The following is a 23809-nucleotide window of genomic DNA, read 5'->3' as shown; positions in this document are numbered from 1 at the left end:
TCTGTCTACATTTTTTATGTAAGTTTTTATTGCTATAAACTCCCCTATTAGTACTGCATTTTTTTGTATCCAAAAGAGCCATCTTACTACTGGGTATACACCCAAAAGAAGAAAATCAATATATTGAAGAGATAGCTGCACTCTCATGTTTATTGCAGCACTGTTCACATAGCCAAGGTATGAAATTAACCCAAGTATCCCTCAATGGATGAATGGATAAAGGAGATATGGTGCATATACACAATGGAATATTATTCGGCCCTAAAAAGAATTAAATTCTGTCATTTCCAGCAACATGTATGAAACTGGAGAATATTATTTTTAGTGAAATAAGCCAGGCACAGAAAGACAAATATTGCATATTCTCATTCATATGTGGAGTTAAAAAATGATCTCATGGAAGTAGTGAGTAGAATCATAGTGGAGACTGAGAAAGGGATGAGGGGGATCATGATAGGTTGGTTAATACATACAAAAATACAATTAGATGGAAGGAATAAGTTCTAGTGTTTGATACCACAGCAAGGTGACTATAGTTAAAAAGAGTTTATTGTATATTTAAAAATAGCTAGAAGAGATTTGAAATGTATTCATCAAAAAGAAATAATAAATGTTTGAGACAAGGGATTTTCCAGTTACCCATTGGATTTGATACATTGTATGCATGTATCAAAATATTACACGTACCTAATAAATATGTAAAATTATGATGTATCAATAAAAATAAGTAAACAAGCAAACAACTTTTAGTCAAGCTTGGAGGAACATTAAGATATTGGTCAACTCTAAATAAACATTTTATGAAGGAATTAATGAGCATTGTACAAACAAGTGTATTAAGAACAATGGGAGATATAAAGAAAAAATAAGACACATAGAGTAATGATATCTAGTAAAATTTAATTTTAAATATTACTAGATATCATGACTCTATGTGTCTTATTTAGGAATTAATGAGCATTGTACAAACAAGTGTATTAAGAACAATGGGAGATATAAAGAAAAAATAAGACACATAGAGTCATGATATCTAGTAAAATTTAATTTTAAATATTGCTTATTTTTTATTTCAATGACATGGGTTGTATTGCTTATTTTTTATAAGAAAATAGTTATCTTTGACCAAATACACTTATTTTTGGTAGCATATGGGTCTCCTTTTAATTAACTTCCTGATAAACCTACAGTTACTTATTTTGGCTTCATTCATCAGAAAAGGCAACTTAGACAACTGTTCTCAAAAGGGATCCGGTAATTCATTTTAATTTGTATTTATTGATCACTTACAATGAACCAGACAGTTTCCTAGGCTAATAAAAAAGACAAAGTTGTTGCTCATAGGGAGCTTACACCCAAGAGGTGTACATAGATATATAGAAATATCTAATATGCAAGTATTACTATGTAAGTAAATACATAAGGCTGTTGTGGAGTACTATGAAGAAAAACAAAATAGGGTAAGCAAGATAGGGACTTCCAGAGTGTATGACGCAGTGGTTATAAATGTAAGCTTGATTATAAATGTAAGTGTGGTGGTTCATGTCTGTAATCCCAGCACTTTGGGAGGCTGAGGCAGGCAGATCACTTGAGGTCAGGAGTTCAAGACCAGCCACGGTGAAACCCAATCTCTACTAAAAATACAAAAAAATTAGCCAGGCATGGTGATGCATGCCTGTAGTCCCGGCTACCTGGGAGGCTGAGGCAGGAGAATGGCTTGAGCCCAGGAGCCGAGATCACGCCACTGCACTCCAGCCTGGGTGACAGCGCAAGACTCCATCTAAAAAAAAAAAAAAAAAAAAAAAAAAGTAAGCTTGATCACTACAATAATGGTATTTAATAAAGTACATTCATGCAAATATTTAAAAAAAATAATTTCAGGAAGTGTAAAGGAAGTTCAAAGGCACCAAGGCAGGAATATGTTTGATATATTTCAAAAACAGTGAGGAGGCTAGAGCAGAGGAATCTAGTGGAACAGGGATTTAAGTTATCAACTAAGTAAGCAGGGAGTATGTGCCTGAGGGAAGAGTTCCAGAAAGATGATCAGATCATAAGAGGAGCTTTCATAAAGACTTGAGGCTGCCAAAATGAAGCCATTGAAGATATCAAACAAAGTAGTGACTTGGTTTGATTTTATATTTAAAATAATAACTGGATACTGTATAGAGAATAAATTATAGAAAAACAATAATAGAGATTAGGGGACCAGTTAGACAGCTGTTGAAGTAACCCAAGTGAGAAGAGAATAAAGGCATTCCCATTCATTCGATGGGATGACTGCTGATAGAGTACATTTGGAAGGGAAGTTCAAGAGTTCAGTTTTGGTTATCCATGATTACACATATGTGTCATAGGTTTAGAACAGAATTTGGCAAAGGAGGGAGTAAATGAAGACAATAAGAATAGTCTCTTCTTTAAAGGAATTTTGCTTCCGAAAGGTAAAAACGTTTGGGATAGTTGGTGGGAGACATGGGGTACTGAGAGGCTTTTCAAACTGATTCGGTAGAGAGAGAAAGACTAATGATGCAAAATGGCGAGGGAGAAATTCCTGGGACAGAGTTGCAAAAGATGAGAGAGAGACAATGTGTTCTCTCTTCCTCTCTCTCTCTCTCTCTCTCTCTGTGTGTGTGTGTGTGTGTGTGTGTGTGTGTGTGCGTAACAGTTTATTTGGAGATAATTTCAACATTAAGGAAAAGTTGCAAGAATATTACCCAGATTCATATATTATCATTTGACCACATGTGTTTATGATTAGTCTTTCTCACTCACTATCTGTCTCATATTCCATAGGAATAGATGTCCGTGTATGTATAGGTATAGCTATAGATAGAGGTATAGGTAGATATAGACATAAGCACAAATATTGATAATTTTCAAAACTATTTGAGAGTAAGCTGCATTTTGTACTTAATTAGTCTCCCTAATTAATTTTTTTTAACTTTTAGTGAGTATGATAGGTTTGGGTAATTGACAGCTTAGTTCTCAGTGTGTACCTATATGCTGTTTCAAAAAACTCCCTGAAACAAAAATAATAAATTAAGTCTGTGGAAAACAGAAAACCCACAAGATGGCAGGAGTGCCACATATATGTAAGTTTCTTGGTTACTTTCTTTATTTTAACCTCCCCCAGTTCCTCATCTGATAGACTTTTATGTTTAACATTTTGTTGCTTTGAAATGTAAATGACAAGACATGTAAAGGGGAGATGATAACATAAATAAGTTTAAAAAAATCAGAAAAAGCATATAACAAAGAAGCATACCTAGAGAATCATAGTATTAAGCCATTCAAAATAAATTCTCTTTAAAGTATCTTATGTTTTAGTTTGAAGAGAAATATATTTACTGAATAAGACTAAGTATCAGGAGGTTAGGGAACTATAAGAAAAATACTTCTTAGAGTATGAGAAGCTTCAAGGGTATGTTAACACTCAGACTGTTTGTCAAAATATCATCCGAAGGGAACTTGAGATTCTTGTAGAACATTATTGTGATTGACTCTATTGATGACATTTGACTTCCTGGACAAAGTGCATAGGAATTGATATGTATTCTAGATGCTTATAATAACAGACATACGTGTCAGAACACTGGAGATAAAATCTGTCAAGTTTCAGAGTGAGGTTTAGAGAGTTACAATATTGCAGGGCAAGCCAACGTCTATTCTATTCTAAAGAATGAATAAGTTGTTTCTCTTTACTCTCTGTGAATAATAAAGAGATATATCACTTGGATTTTGGAGAAGGTACACATGCATTTTGTAATGTTATTCTTATTCCTTTATGATGACTTAGATGGCTACCAGTTTTGAGTCCAGACTATGGTACAAGTTGCTGTGCTGATTAGGTCGCATGACACAACAGATCCAATGGATAAATATGTTGTGTTGGATCTCCTTATAACAAGTCCCAATAGGAGAGCGAAGGCAGAGATCTTTAGATTTGTGAAGCACAGTTACACTTCTACGGTGTAAACTATTTACCGTTTGAAAATGGCTCTTACTGTAGAGCTAGGGCTTAGTGAAGACTGAAAGCCTGGAAGTGTGAGATCAGAGATTTCCACTAAGTCAAACTTTTATGGGAGGTAGGGTGCAATAGCCATCTATTTTGAATTCATAACTGAATTATAAATTCATAACTGCATTTGAGAAAATCCAAAAGGTACAATGTAATTACATATACAGTGGCTGAGACTACACTGGTAGCTACATATTTGTACCAGTGCCTGTCTATTAGCTCACGTCTATGGCTTCCTGGAGATCCCTGTGTCTAATTGATAGAGGAAGAAACAACTGGGCTTGGTTTATAGCAGTAACTGTGTTTGGTCTAGTCCTAAATGTAGTGCTGCCACACACATAGGGCTACTTCTATAGCCACACTCAGTAGTAGCCCTAAAAGACGGTGGTGAAAGAAAATCCTCCGGTGTAACTGGGTTACCCACTTTGTACACAGGGTGTATTAGTCTGTTCTCCTGCTGCTAATAAAGACATACTCCAGACTTGGTAATTTATAAAGGAAAGAGGATTAATTGATTCACAATTCAGCATGGCTAGGGAGGCATCAGGAAACTTACAATCATGATGAAAGGGGAAGCAGACACATCCTTCTTCACATGGCAGCAGCAAGGAGAAGTACAGAATGAAGCAGAGGAAGCCCTTTATAAAACCGTCAGATCTTGTGAGAATTCATTCACTTTCATAAGAACAGCATGGAGGTAACCGCCCCCATGTTTCAATTACCTCCTACCGGGTCCCTCATACGACATGTGGGGATTATGGGAACTACAGTTCAAATGAGATTTGGGTGGGACATAGCCAAACCATATCACAGGGAAAAGTAGATAGCAGTTCTGATACTTATAAATCTTTTGAAATGTCAAATGTCTTAACTATTTGGTCAAGGACCTGGAAGAAGAAAGATTAGAAAATTAGAGATCAGACAGTCCTGAGAGGAAGCATGTGAGTGAACTTTTGGGGATGAGCATAAAGCATGCAGAGCTTTATATAGCATGTAAATTTCCACTGGAGCTCATCTACCAAATAAACTGAGTAGAATGACCCAATATGAAAATGAACCTGTGAATGAAGTGGCTATGGTAACATCAAACAGGACTAAAAATTGATCCAGTAACATGGAATGTCTCTCACTATAGCTAATTTAGCTACAGCTATTGCTGAATCTCCAGCCTGCCAGTGGCAAAGAATGACATTGAACCACCCATATAGCAACACTCTTGGAGGAGACCAGCCTCTGCTTAAGATTGATTGATTAGATCCCTTCGACCTGGTAGGGAGAGTGGTTCCAGTGATATTAGGATTTTCCATACTATGGATGTGGATTTCCTTTTCTTCCTTCAGTTCCTATATCAGCAATACCACCTGAAGATTTTTGGGTGCTTTATCAGTTGGCAACATATCCTGCACAGAATTGCCTTGAATCATGGGCCATTTTACAACAAAATTATCACCACATACGTCACCACTCAGAAGTACCTGCTCTCTCAGATTGGAGGAGTTGCCTTTTACAAACAACTCTAACTAAAGTGTCTTCTCAGTGACAACACACTATGGGATTGGGCACTGTCTTTTACAATGTGGGGCATGAAGAAAACCAATGGCCAAAACAAGATAATATACAAGGTATGAATGTAAAATTGTTCCATTACATTATCATTTCCAGCAATCCATGTGTGAAATGTATCTTCACAACTTTAAGCTTTTCCAAATTACAATTTCGCTAAGAGACCCTGTAAGGGTTTAACTGAACTTGAAACTACAACTACTTATTGGTCATTTGGGCCTTTTTATACCAGTGGACCAGCAGGCAAAAGAGCTAAACAAATGAATTACTGTATCTGCAAATGTAATCAAGACTAATTATTAAAAGAAGCTAGAGTTATTGCTACATCTTGGGAGCAATATATTCTCATGCTCCTAATTGGGAGCAGTGACAAGTTAATTAAAACTATCATAGGGAACAAATAATAAGAACAATCACAGCCTAATCAATACCCCTTTGATGATCTGGGTTACCTCCTACAGGCGAGTAAGCCAGACTAACTAATTGCTAGCAAGGGGCTAGTAATCTAGAATGGGAGGTGAAGGAAGAAGGCAATGAGTATCAACTATTTTGATTCAGACAAACTGCAAGGGTAGGGACCTTAGCTTGCTTTTCCCATTAACCTTTTTGTGTTAATTTTCCCAGATTGAAGCTTACTGCCCTCATGAAGGGGATACTGTAATGGACTGGTTTAAGTACAAGTGAGAGTTGAGTCATGCAAACAACTAGACAGAAAAAAATAGATCTATACAATGCTTTTTTGTGTGTCACTTGAAGCATCTTCACCCCCTTCTTTAGCTGCAGCAAATACTCTCATATAGCCTTCCATAAGCTTTGGGCAACTTCACAGCAACCTTTTACTTCTTGCTTCCTGTCTGAGGAATTCTCTCTGGTTTTGGTTTCAGATACCAATGGGGACATATTTATACTCAGGCTTATGCAAACTGAAATTACAGAGAAATTAATTTCAACTGAGCCATTGCTAACCAATGGGAGATGGTTGTTGGCATATAAATGCTCCCTTCTGTCTATGCCCAGATGGCAGTTCCAAGGCACCAGTCTTAAGGCCCCTGAGAAAATCTGTGCAAGATCAAACACCAACTGCAAACTCAATAACACATCCTTTTACTGGATTTCTTCTTTCTCGTTTACTTCCATCTGTTCTTCTTTCTTGCTCCCAGGGATAATTTACCAATTAAACTACCTGCCCACAAGCATTAGTTTCAGGTTTTAATTTTCAGTTTTAAACTCAAGTTAGACATAGCTCCAACAGTCTATAAATACTTTTCTTGAAAATAGTCATTAAGGAGGGGAGAATTTAGGTAATGCACACCTTGGAGTCTATTCAGTTAAATGTATATGGAAATACTAACATCCAAAGACTGCTCAGGACAGTGGCGGTGAACTGGTTTTTACTATTCTCTACTATAGTTCAAGAGTGCATTAAATAATGGCCCTCAAATGTGTGTGTGGGTGTGGGGGTGTGTGTAGTGGGTTAAGACATATATATATATATATATATATATATATCTTATATACAAATATCTGTATTGTATATCTCATATATAAATATCCATATATATAAGAATATACATAAGAATGTATATGGATATTTATATATATAAATATATATCCATATAAATAGGAATATAGATAAGAATATATATGGATATTTATATATAAGAGATATATATATATATATATCTTAACCCACTGCGTGGGTGACATATATATATATATATATATATATATATCTCTCTTAACCCACTGTGTGTGTGTGTGTATCTTAACCCACTAGAATCTGTGAATGTGACATTATCTGGAAATAGCATCTTTGCCAATGTAATTAAATTGGGAATCTCAAAACGAGCAATAGTCACATATCCTTGTCCCTTTGTGTTTTCCCTGCGTCTCTCCTCTGTGTCTGAATCTCAATTCTCTCTCCCTTGTCTCTTATAAGACAGAGGCAGAGATTGCAGGGATACATTCACAAGCCACGGAACACCAAAGATTGCCAGCAGCCGCCTGAAGCTAGGAGAGAGACTCAAATAGATGGTCTCTCAGGGCCTTTAGAAAGACTGAAGCTCTGGCAACACTTTAATTTTGGACTTTTTGCCTCCAGAGCTGTAAAATTATAAATTTCTGTCGTTGTAAGCCACAAAGTTTGTCATAAATTGTTACAGCAGTCCTAGGAATCTAATACACTTACAAATCCAAACTCACATTCCGTTTCCATTATTTTGAGATGTCACCATTAAACACTGGTTCAGTGACAAGATTTAGAGCTATGTATACAAACTATGTTAACAATTAGAGATTTGGTATTAGGTTATTTTAATAGCATTAATTTTTGAAGCCAGTGTCCATAGCTGTGATATGAAGTAACTCCAAACTAAAAACTTAATAGGCAAACGAGAAGCAAAGTGTGTTTTAATTAGAATTAAATTTTCAACTTAATAATTTGACCAAACATTGATTAGGCAAAGTCATGGGCTGGAGACCCAAGCGATGTTTCCTTCTCTCCCCCAAATCTAAAAATTATACATTTTCATGTGCAGAAAAAGAGGATGAGAGAGAGAGAGAGAGAGAGAGAAGAGAGAGAAAGAGAGGGAGACAGAGAGAGAGAGAGATAGTGTGAGACAGTGTGTGTGTGTGTGTGTGTGTGTGTGAGAAAGAGAGAGAGAAAGAGAGACAGAGAGAGAGAGAAAACTACTCTGAAGAGATAGGCCTTACCTGTGCCTGAATTCCACATGGACCCAGAAAGCAGAAGTTTGAAAAAGCAGACTCTTTGAGCTCTTTAAAGGCGTTTTAATCTTAAGGCATACTGTAGGGTTACTACCTTATAGCAAATTGCAGCAGTCCCCAACCATTTTGGCACCAGAGACCTGATTCATGGAATACAATTTTCCCATGGACAGGAGGGGCGGGAGAAGGATGGTTTCAGAATGAAACTGTTCATCTCGGATTATCAGGCATTAGATTCTCACAAGGAGTGCACAAACCAGATCCCTCACGTGCACAGTCCACAATAGGGTTCGTGCTCCTGTGAGAATCGAATACCTCCACCGATGTGACAGGAGTCGGAGCTCAGGTGGTAATGCTCGCTCAGCTACTACCCACCTCCTGCTGTGGAATCGGGTTCCTACCAGTCCACAGACAAGTAGTACCAGTCCACAGCCCAAGGGTTGTGGCCCCCTGGCATAATGTGTCCAATTAATGCCTCTAGCTTTGACAACTCATTTTCTGAGAAATGAAGTGTCAAGAAGAGGGCAAATAAACACATCCTTCGCTATGGCCATAGGAGCAGGATGAAGCTAGCAAAAGGATGTGTTTTCTTGCCTACAAATAAATTTGCATAACATTTTCCTATGTGTTTGGGGTTTCAGCTTGATCTGTAAGCTCGGTCTCATGCTCCAGTTTATCTTACCTGGAATTCTAGCAATATCCTGAGGCTGCAAATGTATCTAAAATTATTTATCAAATATTCAGTGGTGAAGTTAACAGGATTTTTAGGAAAGAGTAAGTTGTTTGACCAGACCATTTATATAGGTAGCTTGCTATGAAAGGACTAACAACTAAAGATCTCCCCAGAGCACACAATCATTACTGTGATTATGACCTACTGTAGTAAAAGATGTATAGTTCCATAACATAAAACAGAAAAGTAAATATATTTTTAGTCCCTTAAAAAGATAATTTAAATATGGGATAATTTTATTTGTAGAACTCTTTAACTGGAGAATAGTCAAAATTTACCCAGAACAAATACCATTAGGTACTAAGTCAAATATAATTAGATACAACAACTCCTGACTGTCACGACCCAAAATTTTGTGTATGCCAAACATTCAGGGTATTTTGACCCAAGTAAATTAAAACAACTAGCACTAAGACATGTCTGACTTACGCAATGGTTCCACTTCATCATTAATTTATGGCAGCTGTCAGAACTTTTTGACTCAACTACTATAAGGAGGCAAAGGCAATCATTTAACAAATCAATCTCATGTGTTAGAGACTGATAATAAAATAATGCTTTTGATAAGAATAGAACAAGACACAATGATTACTTGAATCAAATCATGCAAAAATCATAAGAGTGGGTGACTGTTGTTAGAAAACTTGTCTGACCATGTATGTGACTTTATTTATTTACATACTTTTATTCCCTGCAGTCACGAGACCTTTTGTAATGTGAAGAAGATTTAGCATCATGTCCAGCTGTTAAGTTCACTAGCTATGTAACTTTGGAAAATTTATATATGCTTTTTGACTCTCAGTTTTCCACATCTTCAAAGTGAGCCTTGAGGTACAATCTAGGTTACACTGTTGTCATAAAGATTAAGTCATGTGTGAAATGATTTATAAATAGAGAAGCACCATCCATTTCTAAATCATAGCACTTCTTCTACTTCTGGGGGAAGCTTGGGGATCTCCAAGGCATGAAATACATGTTGCAGATTAGAAAAGTCACCTTTTCTATGCCCTTTAGTCTGCATTATTCATCTTCCTCCTATTTGGAAGGCACAGTGCCATCCAACTGTGCATGGTTCTACATTTCAATAAAAACTACACAGAAAATGAAGTTAATGTATGGTCCAACATGTGCTACAAAATAAATGAAATGTGACAAAGAGTTTGGCTACCAGTGACATCAAGATGAGACAGTGATGCCTATAAATGAGGCCAACTGAAGAATTAACATGGAAGACAGCCCTAGTAATTGGGAACTTCAGTGGGACTACTGGCAGTTCATCCTCTCTAGAGTCACAAAAATACTGAAGAAGATAGGAAGGATAGTCGAAAGTCAAGACACATAGGAATTAATTTTTCTCTATAATCCAACAGCATTGGCTCTAAAGACTGGTAGGCTCTGTTGATGATTAAGTTGTCAAGTGAATGCTTTACATGAAGGATGTACAAGTCATAGGACCAATAGGTTAGATACAGATTTATATCTAAGAGGAGATTTATTAAAATATTGGCTCACATGCTTATGAGGGCTGAGAAGTCCCACAGTCGGCTCTCTGTAATCTAGAGAACCAAGAAAGCCAGTACCATACTTCAGTCTCGGCTTAAAAGCCTGAAAACCAGGAAGGCTTGTGTCCAAGGACAGAGGGTAAATGTCCCAGCTCAAACAGAAACAAATTTTCCTTCTAAGAATTGGATGAGGCCCACCAGCATTGGTGAAGGTGATCTTCTTTACTCAATCTATCAATTTAAATGCTAATCTCTTTCAGAAATAACCTCACAGACACACCCAGAATTAATGCTTAAACATCTACCCAGTTTTTTTCTATAATATTCACTCATCGATCTTTTTAAGAAATGGAAGATTCTTCCCTGTGAAATGGGTAGCATTAGAGGTTTGTGCATAGGCTGTCAATTTAATACCCACATTAATTATTTCCTACAAGTACATTATTTGTGTTTTATGTCTAAGGAATCTGATGTGTGGAACAGTTAAGTTGCATATAACTAGTGATGCTGTCACCAAGGGACAGAACGGGGACTTGAACCCACTTTTTTCCTACTTTAAAATAAAAATCCCCTTTTTCTGACTGCTTGCCATGCGCTGAATTTGATCGTTACAGTAAATTGAATTGAAAAATTTGAAATAATTTTTAGCAATTTCTTCTGTCTTCTGAATTTTTTTAGCCTCAATGAGGGAAGGTGGTGGTCGTGGTAAATTTTGTCTTCCTTTTGTGCCCTCCAGAAATATTTCAGTAGATTATATAGTTGTTCTAGATCTCCCTGTCAGGTTGTAAATTGCTTCTATGACTTCTTTTAGCTCATATTTCCCTCCCTCCCTCCCTATGGCTATTTATTAGACATCTCCACTAGAATTACCTTGCAGTCTTGTTCATGTCATGGTGCCTGCACTCACTTCAGAATTACTGATTCAGAATCTAAAGTTGGGCCAAGGAAGCTGCATTTTTAATCAGCAGACCAGTTCGTCAAAAGCAATTGCAACAAAACACAAAATTGACAAATGGGATCTAACTAAAGAACTTCTGCCCACCAAAAGAAACTATCATCAGAGGGAACAGACAACCTACAGAATGGGAGAAAATTTTTGCGATCTACCCATCTGACAAAGGCCTAATGTCCAGAATTTACAAGGAACTTAGACATATTTATTTACAAGAAAAAAAAATAACCTCATCAAAAAGTGGGCAAAGGATATGAACAGAGACTTCTTAAAAGAAGACATTTATGTGGCAAAAAAACATATGAAAAGCTCAACATCATCGATCACCAGAGAAATGCAAATGAAAACCACAATGAGGTACTATCTCATGCCAGTCAGAATGGTGATTATTAAAAAGTCAGGAAACAATAGATGCTGGCGAGGCTGTAGAGAAATAGGAATGCTTTTACACTGTTGGGAATGTAAATTAGTTCAACCACTGTGGAAGACAGTGTGGCGATTTCTCAAAGATCTAGAACCAGAAATACCATTTGACCCAGCAACTTCATTACTACGTGTATACCCCAAGGAATATAAATCATTCTACTATAAAGACACATGCACACGTGTGTTTATTGCAGCACTATTTACAATAGCAAAGACATAGAACCAACCCAAATGCCCATCAGTGATAGACTGGATAAAGAAAATGTGGTACATATACACCATGGAATACTTTGCAGCCATAAAAAGGAATGTGATCATGTCATTTGGAGGGACATGGATGAAGGTGGAAGCCATCATCTTCAGCAAACTAACACAGGAACAAAACCAAACAAACACCACATGTTCTCACTCATAAGTGGGAGTTAGCATTGAGAACACATGGACACAGACAGGGGAACAACACACACTAGAGCCTGTTAGGGGCTGGAGGGTGAGGGGAGGGAACTTAGCGAATGGGTCAACAGGTGCAGCAAATCACCATAGCACACGTGTACCTATGTAACAAACCTGCACATTCTGCACATGTATCCCTTTTGGTTTTTTAGATGAAACAAACAAACAAAAAAAGGAATCTCTAGGGTTGGTCCAGGGAAGCTGCATTTTTAACCAGCAAACCAGTTCATTCAAATTTGAGAACCCTCTACACAAGGCCCACCCATATTATCTGACTCTTTCAGAGTTTAATTCAGCTCACAATTCCTGACCCCAAAGTCCACATCCAGCACTGTGCTAGGAGGCCCTTCTACCTACACCACATCACATGAGGTCATATTGCATCAAAGCCCATCTATTTTGTCGATAGTCCATGATGACTTCTAGTTCATTCACATCCCTACTTGGAGTTCTGATTAAGTCTCCAATAAATACACGCTGGGATTACTGGGACACCTCTTATTAGAACCTCAGGAAGGGTTGTGATCTCAGCTTCCTGCCCTCAGTACCCACTCCTGCACTAGGCTCCTGATGTCAGTTCCCTAGTTAATTTAATACTTCTCATTCTCTACAAGAATTCTGTCTTCCCAGAATGAATAAAATCATCTTTTTATCTTGGTTCAGGGACTAAAACTGCAAATACAAAATAGCTCTTTACTTAGTTAATGATGACTTCAAGACTTGTAGGAGTCAGGGCTAATTATGCACCACTGGATGTCGTTACTCTAATGACTCTGCTAATAGACAGTGTGAACAAGTGAAATCAGCAATTGAGTTGAATTTTGCTTATTATAGATTTCTGACACTCCATAGAAAAAGTGCTTGGGAGCCTCTTTGAAAAAGGTGGAGTGAGTCCAAAGAAATGATTTGCATTGGCTAAACAAGGGGTAACAAAACTTTCCCTAAAAATATCTCATGAGATATAAAACAATTGTAAAATTAACCTTTCAGAACAAAAAATGGTCTTTAGTACTGTATTTGTAAAATACGTTTATTGAAATGTTCCTCTCCTTTTTATATATTTCAAATAGCGGTAAGTATTGTGAGCAATACGATAATTGAGACTAGATGTAAACACGCAGAGATCGTCAGGGTGTCAAAAGCTACTTTTACTGCCAGGTTGCTCTCGGGGAAGTTCAGCAATTAAGAAAGCATCCCTCACTCCACCCACCAGAGGTAATGGGTTGTATTTGCTCATATGCTTTTGTTTCTATCTGTATTTTGCTTCCAACAGAAACAGCAGGAGTAGTGAAATAGGTCTTGGAAAATAAAAGTGGTCAGGGCTGACTCTAGATTACTTATGAAGGAAGGGAAACATTTTTATCCATCAGTCACCAATTTTATTATGGGACTTCGATGTGAGTGAAACAAGTAGAAAATTTATGGTTAAAGTTGATTTTGAATCTCGACTCAAATGTTTACAAATTGTCATAATTTGGAAAAGGATTAAACTTTGGGTTCTCACTTCATAGTGATTTCTATGCTTGAGCTGTTCTTATCTCCCTTTTTTCACCCTTTGTTCACCTGTTTCATTGAAGGGGATGTAAGTTCTTATGATTCAACAGCCATCCAAACTGTTCTCTCCTCCTGGATAGCTGTCTTCTACCCACAGTTAGATTAGGTTGATACTTCTCAACATAGTGTGATGAAAGACCAGTTATTTTCTTTGTTCAAACCCTGATCCATCATGGACCAAAAACTTTTGTAAGATAGAAAAAATGTGATCCATAAAAATTATACGGATCATCAGAAAAAATGACTGGACCTTTGGATATCATTGCAATGTTGAATTGTTACAAAAAATTTTGGCTGGGCGCGGCGGCTTATGCCTGTAATCCCAGCACTTTGGGAGGCCAAGGAGGGCAGATCACAAGGTCAGGAGTTCGAGACCAGCCTGGCCAATATGGTGAAACTCTGTCCCTACTAAAAATACAAAAATAAGCTGGGCATGGTGGCATGCGCCTGTAATCCCAGCTACTCCAGAGGCTGAGGCAGGAGAATTGTTTGAATCCAGGAGGCGGAGGTTGCAGTGAGAGGAGATCGTGCCACTGCATTCCAGCCTACATGGCAGAGCGAGACTCTGTCTTGAAAACAAAACAAAACAAAAATTAAATGTTAAATCTCAATGTCTGTACTTAATTGATAGGGTTGCAGTTTCAAACACACATTTTCTGAGGAACACACTAGTTTAGGAGACTTCTTTTCTGAGATTTATACCAATTATTGTGTCTTCTTAGGTGTCTCTCCTCTTTTTCTTTTTTTTTTCTTTTTTTTTTCCTTATTATTATTATTATTATTATTATTATTATTATACTTTACGTTTTATGGTACATGTGCGCAATGTGCAGGTAAGTTACATATGTATACATGTGCCATGCTGGTGCGCTGCACCCACTAACTCGTCATCTAGCATTAGGTATATCTCCCAATGCTATCCCTCCCCCCTCCCCCCACCCCACAACAGTCCCCGAAGTGTGATGTTCCCCTTCCTGTGTCCATGTGTTCTCATTGTTCAATTCCCACCTATAAGTGAGAATATGCGGTGTTTGGTTTTTTGTTCTTGCGATAGTTTACTGAGAATGATGATTTCCAATTTCATCCATGTCCCTACAAAGGACATGAACTCATCATTTTTTATGGCTGCATAGTATTCCATGGTGTATATGTGCCACATTATAACCATATTGTGGCAGGTTACCATTTGCTTCCTTGCATCACAAGTTGCGAGCTCAGATGGAGTTATGTAGTAAATGCTTACAAAAATATGTATCTGGAGAAATGACTCTGCAAAATATGGGTAAAAATACCTAATCAAAATATCTGCTTCTAATTACTAATGAAGAGAATATTTATAAAGTTTCTGGTATATCAATAAATGCTATCTTGCTTCTCTCTAGGATTCTTGTCACAGATAGAAACCCTTTGGCTTTATCCTCCCCTATGCTCCTACCACTGGTTTTATGAGCCAGTTCTACCTAGTGTTTCTCTGAGCTTCACACTATTTTGGAAAGGCTATCTGATGCAATAATGCCAACTGAGAATTTTTTTCCTTCAACTTTTAAGTTCAGGGGTACATGTGCGGGATGTGCATGTTTGTTACATAGGTAAATGTATGTCATGGTGGTTTGCTGTACAGATCATCCCATCACCTAGGTATTAAGCCCAGCATCAATTAGCTATTCTTCTTGTTGCTCTCCCTGCCCCCAACCCCCCTGAGAGACCCCAGTGTGTGTTGTTCTTCCCCATGTGTACATGTGTTCTCATAATTCAGCTCCTACTTATAAGTGAGAACATGCGGTGTTTTGTTTTCTGTTCCTGTGTTAGCTTGCTGAGGATAATGTCTTCCAACTCCATCTGTGTCCCTGCAAAGGACATGATCTCATTCCCTTTTATGGCTGCATAGTTTTCCATGGTGTATATGTACCCCATTTTTCTTATCCAATCTATCATTGATGGGCATTTAGGTTGATTCCAAGTCTTTGCTATTGTGAATACTGCTGCAATGAACATACATGTGCATGTATCTTTATAACAGACTGATTTATATTCCTTTGGATATACACACAGTAATGGGATTGCTGGGTCAAATGGTACTTCTGCCTCTAGGTCTTTGAGGAATTGCCACATTGTCATCCACAATGGTTGAACTAATTTACACTCTCACCCACAGTGTAAAAGGGTTTCTTTTTCTCTACAAACTCACCAGTATCTGATGTTTCTTGACTTTTTAATAATAGCCATTCTGACTGATGTGAGATGGTATCTCCTTGTGGTTTTGATTTGCATTTCTCTAATGATCAGTGATGTGGAGCTTTTATTTTATTTTTTCGTATTATTGTTAAGACGGAAATGTAAAACCCAAAACTTTAAGAACCCTCAAAGAAAATCTAAGCAATACCATTCAGGACATAGGCACAGGCAAAGATTCATGATGAAAACACCAAAAGCAATCGCAACAAAAGCAAAAATTGGCAAATGGGATTGGATCAAACCTAACAGCTTCTGCGCAGCTAAAGAAACTATCATTAAAGTAAACCAACAACCTACAGAATGGGAGAACATATTTGCAATCTATCCATCTGACAAAGGTCTGATATCCAGAGTCTACGTGGAACTTAAACAATTTACAAGGAAAAAAACAAACAAACAAACAAACAAACAAACAAACGACCCGAATTGAGAATTTAGAGCCTGATTTGGAACGATGTTTTTCAGGGCTACTCCATGTTTACTGTGTTTTCAATTGAAGAAGATGCTTATGAAACACAGTATGGCCTTTTCCACTTTGAGATAGGTGAAAATTTGAGCTGGAAACCTTTAATCCTTGTGGAGAGCAAACTTAACCTACCTGTCACTCAGGATCTTAAAATGATTATGTGGTCCCGTTCTAGGTGTGTTAGTTTTTTACCTCATTTCAGGTCATATCCTGTGGGTCAACATATGTGTGGAGCCTGATTGACCCATGAAATTGAAATATTTACTTTTACTATACAAGGTGAACAGGTGTGCAGGTAAGCTTGTAATTATAGAGGTCCTTCTCACTCAGGAAGACAAGCCATATTTTTCAGTATAAATAAAAGAGACTGATATATTTCACTATGCATAGAGTATTCTATTTTTAAAATGATGACTACACAGAAACATTTGCCAATATTATTTTAAAAGACACCCAGAGATTGGAAATCAAGGGAGAACTTTTTAATATAAAAGGTAATATATGTGGGACACCTCTTCTAAATCCATAAGATATGTAATAGAAAATGGAGATGGTGGCCCCGCGCAGTGGCTCACGCCTGTAATCCCAGCACTTTGGGAGGCCAAGGCGGGTGGATCACGAGGTCAGGAGATCGAGACCATCCTGGCTAACATGGTGAAACCCCATCTCTACTAAAAATACAAAAAAATTAGCCGGGCGTAGTGGCGGGTGCCTGTAGTCCCAGCTACTGGTGAGGCTGAGGCAGGAGAATGGCGTGAACCCGGGAGGCGGAGCTTGCAGTAAGCGGAGATGGCACCACTGCACTCCAGGCTGGGTGACTGAGCAAGACTCTGTCTCAAAAAAAAAAAAAGGAAAATGGAGACAGTATAGTTATAGTGCAGAACATATTGTTATAGCCAGTGCCAGATTCTTGGTTAGGGCTGACTATCAGGGAGTTCTGAAAGGTTTTCCAGTCAGTGGAGGCCCTGGGTTCATTATCCCTTGTCAATAATAATGCAGTTATCATAAATGCATGAAATATTTTGCAAAATTGTCTTTATAACCTAGTTAATAGAGAATTCCAACATGTTATAAAGAGCAATTCACTTTTTAAAAACGAAGTTAAATTCATTGACAAAAATGCAGTAAAATTGATGCGGTGCAGAAGTTACATTGAAAGTTTACTTTTCAAGATTTAAAGTATTGAGAAGGATTTTGTAGTACCATTGCTTTTTAATCTATGCTGACAGAACCTTTAAAACAATGTTGGAGAAGAAAGAGGAAATACATGACCCTACTTTAGGTCAAATGGGCTCATGATCTATAGTTAATTATGGGATGGATGAAATGCTTTATGAAAAATCAGTACAACATGTCAATACATGATGTGCTTTTTTCTAACAATAAAGTAGGGAAAATGTGCCCTTTTAAAGAGGGTTAGCATTGGATCAATTGCATAACAACCCACTTGAGAGTGAGTATCTGATAATGAAATACCTGCTGTGGTTCTCATGTTTGGCCTCAGTCTCTGATGTCGGAGATGGGAGCCACCTCTAGTCATGATCCCAGCGAACGAATTCAAGTCAGATGACAGCCCTCACTGGGGTGAGCCAAAAAGAGGAGAGAGTACACTCTGTCTTGGTTTGTAGGAGTGATCTCACCAACATCATCCATTTCATTTTACTCATGTCATTTTTTTCAGGGCTCTCCAATTTATCTCTAGCTAGTAGGAGTTCTGTGGCAGCAATATTATATAGCTCAGTAATGAAAATTCACTTCTAAGAGCAGATAAAGAGATTTCCTAATGCTGTAATAAAAAGACATTTGATCATTCTTTGGACTATATCAGATTAGTGCTTATATTTTTAGGAGAAACGTAAAGCAAGAGCTGCATAAAATAGACTGTCCCCATATTATCAGCATAATATTCAAGATACTTGTTCTTTTTGTTTATAAACATTCAATTAAAAATAGTTTCTAAAAATAAATATAAAAAAGAAAATAAAAACTATTCTAATATTTTAGAATTAATTTCTAATTTTTAATAAATTGTATTACAGATAAATTTTGATTTTAATTTATTATTTTTAAATTTTATAATGGAAATTAATTTTCAACTTTCCAAAGAAAATCATTATTATAAATCTAATAAATAAAATTATATAATTCTAGGATTACATACAAACCCATACTTCCCTAATTCGTAATCCTGGGTGAAAGAATTTTTCTTTCAAGATTTTATACATATACATGTATATGTACATATATAAACATGTTATATATTACATATATGCTCTAAAATAGTGTTTAAAGGTTCTTATTGGTATTTTAAAATTTTACATACATACATTGTTACATAAATGATATGGTTTGGATTTGTGTGCCCTTCCAAATCTCATGTCAAATTGGAAGAGAGGCCTGGTGGGAGCTGATTGGATCATGGGAGCAGATTTCCCCCTTGCTGTTCTCATGATAGTGAGTGAGTTCTCATGAGATCTGATAGTTTAAAAGTGTGTGGGTGCCTCCTCTTTCTCTCTTTCTCTCTCCTGCAGCCATGTAAGACGTGCCTTGCTTCACCTTCGCCCTCTGCCATAACTGTAAGTTTCCTGAGACCTCCCCAGCCGTGTGGAGCTGTGAGTCAACTAAACCTCTCTTCTTTTTAAATTACCCAGTCTCAGGTAGTTCTTTATAGCAGTGTGAAAACAGACTAGCACAGTAAGTGAAGGACATTATTGAGGTTTATAAAAATAATAGGTTTATACAGGTAATAGAAATAATTTTTAACATATTTCTACTAATCATACTTGCACAGATTATATAATCATATTATAAAATATGATATGTAGTGTCAGACTGTATAATATCAATACTTGTTTTCTACAGATTCTAACTAATAAGGGAAAGAGACCCAGCATCACATATGGACTGAATTACAGCATCAAGTACATTGCATCAAAATCAAGGCTGCTATATCAGAGAAAAATAGCCTGTTCTGAAGCCAAAGTGAGGTTTTCAACTCCTTCTCCTCAATCTTCCATTAAAATAGTAGAAAGCTTCCTACATTTCTACCTGTGCTTCAACTTCGACTTTCTGTCACAAAAGTAATTAGAAGTTCTCTTGTATGAAGATTTAGGGCTTATGAATAGATATATAGAAGAAGTCCTGATTATTAATCTGTTCTGTTTTATAGATTATAGAATAGAGGTGGTTATATGATGATGCTAAAGTGAAATAGAAACACTGGTTTATTTTCAGATATATTTTATTCAAAAAGACTTGTGAAATGGGATAAGTAGGTTATTCAATGGCATATTATAGCTACACATAATAAGCAACAAACCTACAGACACAGAGTTTCTACAGGATCTTGATAACTATTTAAAATTAATCAGATATTTTGTTTTTACAAACTCAAAATATAAATTATAATAACATGTACTGAAATATATAATATTTATAACTTACTGCAATAAGTAGAAAATGAGTGATTCTGATGTTTTAAATGTAAACACTGAAAAATTAAATAAATTTTAGCCTTAATATTCTTGATAAACATCATACATTTTTAAAGTATGGAAGCACTTCCCATTATCCTACTAACAAGAGACCTAGGGAATTTCATGATATAGATTATTTCATCTCAAGAAAAATAGCATAATCATAAAGAAAAAGGCATATTGTCATAGGCAAAAGGAAAAGCTTAAGAAGTGATATCGTTTATTATTATGAAAACCCCCTGCATATCTTAAATTCTTTAGATTGTTCTAATTTGGATACCATTAAGTGGTACTACTTTTACAGAGTTTTTTGGGGAGAATAATGTCAAACACTTTTATGGAATTATTCATTTGCCATAAGGTGAGACTGAAACACGCAGTAGCATATAGCACTCACTATGTGGTTACAAGCTTGTTTCTTTGCTTTCTTGCATAGGGAGCCAGGTAAACAGGCAGCCTTTTGTCAATTATTTTGACAATTACTATTTTGTCAATTATTAAATGTACTTATGAATGTATGATAAAAATATATTAAATATTTTGAAAGTTCAACTTATCGTCTATGAAGAGTTGGCCACTGAAAAATAATCAGTGCATAAATACAACAAACTTATTTTAAATGTCATGCCTCTGTAAATAATGGTATTTTCTTACATTCTGTCAAAAAAGCTATAATATTAATCTAATCAAAAGAATCAGAATGACACATTTCAGATATTTTCCTTTCTAATATATGACTGCTTGGGATTTAATACATGACTTAATTTAATGAAAATATCAGACTAACTGCAAGAAACCTGGGAGTGTAGAAATCGCAGAGCCACACTTGCTATTTACCAACAAAGACATAAATACTTAATACAGACATTCACCATAATGATTATAGAATTAAAGGTAAGACATTACTCAAAAAAGGAAAAATGGCACAACATAAGGTATCAATTAAAAGCACAAAAATACAAAGCCTCCCAGGAGGATACTAGCCATAGGAAGATATCAATGGGTTGTAAACATGGGCAGCATTATTTCATCACTCTGACCACAGAATGGAGAAAAGACGAGAAAGGGAGCCAGAAAGGATAGGGTCGAATAAGTTAGAAAGCTATTATGTAGTTTTAGGTGAGATGATGTTCACTTGAGCTGGAGAGAGTATTGGTAGAAATGGGGAAAACTGGAGAAATTAGGGAAATATTTAGGTGATAAAATCAAAAGAACATGATGCCTCATTTCAGGAGAAGGAAATATGAAGTTTGCCACTTAGGTTTCTGGTTTGTGTTAATGAATGTGTGAAGTTAAAATTCATGAAAATAGTGAACATTGGATGAGCACCACAGTTTGGGAGGTGGTTGGGAGGTGGACGGGAAGGTGGAGATCACGTGTTCAATTTCGTACAATTGAGTTTGGGTATATTTACAGAATCACTAGGCAATGTAACCCCAGAGGTCACTATTCACATAGAACATAATACGTTTAACAACAGAGCGTTCATTGAAGAAGACTATTTAAAATATTTAAGTGGAAACTATGAGTAGTTATATAAGCTTGAATTTCAGATGGATCAAAGTTGGATATAACTGGATTTTAGTGAATCTAAAAAAACATGAATTTTAATACCCTTATTTTAATGTATCACTGAGAAAGAAGAAATATTTCAATTAAACTCTGAAATTTTATCTAAGTTAGATACATTATTTTTTCAGATCATATGTTAAACTATGAGGGAAAGTTTGTCTTAGAATTGATTAAATACGAAGCAAATTTGAACTTCATAATCATTTATAGGTAATTTAGCTACATGCATGGATGATCTTGGGAGAGAGCTTAGAGAAGGAGTAAGAAATGTCTGTAAAATGACCAAAGAAAATCTAATATTTAATCATCTGGATAAAGGGGAATGATTCTGCAGAGAAAAAATGTTTTAAAAATGCAGTGTCAGTAGGGTATCAGAGAAGCCCAGAATGAGAAAAACAGTTCTAAGAAAGAAGAAAAAAGCAATAATACTATATATATTACTGAAACGTTCATAGAATTTATTAAAATAGTAGTATTTGGTGACCTAAGAAGGAATAATTGTGCTTGAGTGGTGGGAACAGAATCAAATGGAATAAGTTGAATAAGAAGGGCTAAGTTAAGACATACACACAGAGGAAGAAGGCAAATTTCAAGAAGTTCCACCATGAAGCGGAGGAGAGAGATAGGATGGCAAGTAGGAAACGAGTGATTAAAGGGAACTTACTTTAAAAGTTGAGAAATATATGTGTATGTCCAGAAAACCAAGGAGAAGGAACCAGCTAATTATGAGAAGTCAAAAGGTTAGAAAGAAAATAGTTTAAGATTTCAGAGAAGATAAAGATAGATCCAAAATATGGGTGAAGAAGTTGGTTTTTGACAACAGGAGGAATAACTTCCTATTTTTATTTATTTATTTATTTATTTATTTATTTATTATTATTATTTTTTTAAGACAGAGTTTTGTTCTTGTTGCCCAGGCTGGAGTGCAATGGCATGATCTCTGCTCATGGCAACCTCCGCCTCCTGGGTTCAAGCAAGTCTCCTCCCTCAGCCTCCCAAGTAGTTGAGATTACAGGCACCCACCACCATGCCCAGCTAATTTTTATAATTTAGTAGAGATGGGGTTTCACCATATTGGTCAGGCTGGTTTTGAACTCCTGACCTCAGGTGATCCACCCACCTTGGCCTCCCAAAATGCTGGGATTACAGGCGTGAGCCACTGTGCCTGGCCAACTTCCAATTTCTTTGGAAGTTATATTAGACTGTTTTTGCATTGCTATAAAGGAGTACCTGAGGCAGGATAAATTATGGAAAAAAAAGGTTTTTAATTAGCTCACGGTTCTGCAGACAGTATAAGAAGCATAGGGCTGGCATTTGCTTCTGGTGAGACCTCAGGAAGCTTAGAGTCATGGTGGAAAGTGACAGAGGACTAACATGTCATATGATGAGAGAAGGAGCAAGGTGGGGACAGAGGTGCCACATACTTTTAAACAACCAGATCTCTCATAGACTCACTCATCACGAAGGGAATGGTGCTAAAGCCATTCATGATGGATATGCCCCCAAGATCTAAATGCCTCCCTCCAGGCCCCACCTCCAACACTGAGGATTACATTTCAACATGAGGTTTGAAGGGGACAAATATCCAAACCATATCAGAGGCACAGGGAAAGGCAGATCATTGGGGACCAGAGTTTAGCAGACATGTGCAAAGAAAAAGAGGGAAGAGAGGTCAAGCCTACACTGTTCAAAATAGTACACAAACTGGCATTAGTTTGCACATGGTTTGTTACCAGTCTTTAGCAAGAAACACACTTTCCAGAAAATGAGAGTAAAAGTTATGAAATGTGATTTCAAGTTAAAAATATTTTATCAGCTGAAGTTTTAATAACAAATTGACAGCAGTGTTTTGTATGCCTTTGGGGATTTTTACACTTTATTATTTAATAATTTATTTTTAATTGTATTTTATAAAAGTGCTGTCCCACCATGATTTATAAACAAGGCCATTGTCTTCATCATCATTGACAACAACAAAACAATGTCTTTGATCACAGATCGTTTGAGAAGTACTAATTTTCTGCACATTTTCAGTAATGTTTTAGGAATTATAAACCACAGGATCTAAGTTAGGTGATGGTAGAATGAAGGAAGGACCAAGCTGATTAAGTGAGTGACCATAGAGAGGTTAGTGGAGCAGA

The sequence above is a fragment of the Pongo pygmaeus genome, chromosome 22 (assembly GCF_028885625.2).
Source record: "Pongo pygmaeus isolate AG05252 chromosome 22, NHGRI_mPonPyg2-v2.0_pri, whole genome shotgun sequence".
Taxonomy (NCBI): domain Eukaryota; kingdom Metazoa; phylum Chordata; class Mammalia; order Primates; family Hominidae; genus Pongo; species Pongo pygmaeus.
Note: the sequence above shows the minus strand (reverse complement) of the source record.